The 1,670-nt window shown below is 35.3% G+C and overlaps 1 pseudogene; it reads left to right on the top strand.

The window, feature by feature from the left end:
• The first annotated feature begins 380 nt into the window (after window positions 1-380).
• Window positions 381-1,301, top strand: LOC139548689 (olfactory receptor 11A1-like; annotated as a pseudogene).
• The last annotated feature ends 369 nt before the right edge of the window (window positions 1,302-1,670 follow it).

The following is a 1,670-nucleotide window of genomic DNA, read 5'->3' on the forward strand; positions in this document are numbered from 1 at the left end:
TTTTTTATATCTCACAAGTATAAGAATCAAGTGAGGAGCTGAGTTTAAGCAGGTCATCATGGATTAGAAATGAGCAGGCTTCATTTTGGATTTAGAATACAGATATAATTTTGCATTTGAATGTAAAGTTACATGAGTGCAGGATACAAAGAATAATATTGTTTGAATTATGTTTTCATGAGAATGAAAAGCAGTCTATATTGGTGAGTATACTGTAGATGTTGGGAAATCTATTACTGAATCAACAAGTCAAGGAATTATCCATTTAAGTTGTCTGTTCTCTGTGATTTCATCAATTTAACTTATATGTAAGCTATAGTAGGAGGATTTGCTCCTCTTCTTCAAACATTTACAGCACATCTTTAACAACTCCCAGGACCATGGAAAACTCTACTCACTATAAGGTCTTCAGGCTTGCTGCATACGGTGATATCGGACAATTTAAGTACTTCTACTTTGCTGTAGTAACTGTATTATATTTTGTCATCATTCTTGCCAATACTTTACTTATTGGAGTTATCTGCATTGAAAGAAGCCTTCATGAACCCATGTATCTGTTTCTATGTGCTTTGTTTGTTAATCAGTTGTATGGGAGCACTGCTTTGTTTCCTGCTCTCATGTTTTACATACTCTCTGACACACATGATATTTCCCTTCTTTATTGTTACCTCCAGATTTATGTGTTGTACACATGTGCTCTAACATAATTTAGTAATTTAGCAGTTATGTCCTATGACAGGTACATTTCTATTTGTTATCCACTACGATATAACAATATTATGACACCTAAAATAATTTGTGGCTTAATTGTACTGTCTTGGTTGTCTTCTTTTTTCCTCAACGCCATCAATATCTCCCTGAGTTTGCGACTGCAATTTTGTGGTAACGTTCTAGACAGACTGTATTGTGACAACTACTCAGTCGTCAAGCTTGCCTGTTCAAATACTACGCTGAATAACATGTGGGGTCTTCTTGTCACTGTGGTTTATCTTTCTTGTACTATATTTCCTACCATATACTCATATGTCAGAATTCTACAAATATGTTTAAAGTCTTCAAAAGAGACAAAACAGAAAGCATTTAACACCTGTACACCACATATAGCCTCTATGCTGAACTTCTTCTTTGGCTGGTTATTTGTGATTCTACAAGGCAGATATGAAACTGCAGATCTTCCACCTATACTTCGCACTATTTTATTTGTTTATTTTCTGATATGTCCACCACTTTTCAATCCTTTAATGTATGGCGTTAGGATTGTAAAAATCAGGCATGCTTGTAAAAAGATACTAGGCATTTAACCTAAAACATTTTTCTAATGTTGAATTATGTGTTTTCTTACTTATAGTTGCTATAATTGAATGTAAAATTCGCAACAAGTTTATCATGTATTGTAACTGAGAATGTTTTGTGTCATATTAGCTAGTTAGCTGCATAACTACAGAGCAGCAAGGGGAGCTGCCCTCCCTACCTTCAGACTATGCTCAAACAGATGCTGAGTATGGATCTTTGGGAAGACCCTACACCCAAACCATTCTGCCAGATCTGGACTCTTGGCCCACCTAACTTCAGGACAGCTGTGTTTCTTCCTAAAATGTTTGTCATCTTGAATTGTTTTTCGGTTTTTTCGGTTTTCAAGTTAATTATCTGCAGTTCTACACATTTAGCCA

Source organism: Salvelinus alpinus, chromosome 22, assembly GCF_045679555.1.
Source record: "Salvelinus alpinus chromosome 22, SLU_Salpinus.1, whole genome shotgun sequence".
Classification (NCBI taxonomy): domain Eukaryota; kingdom Metazoa; phylum Chordata; class Actinopteri; order Salmoniformes; family Salmonidae; genus Salvelinus; species Salvelinus alpinus.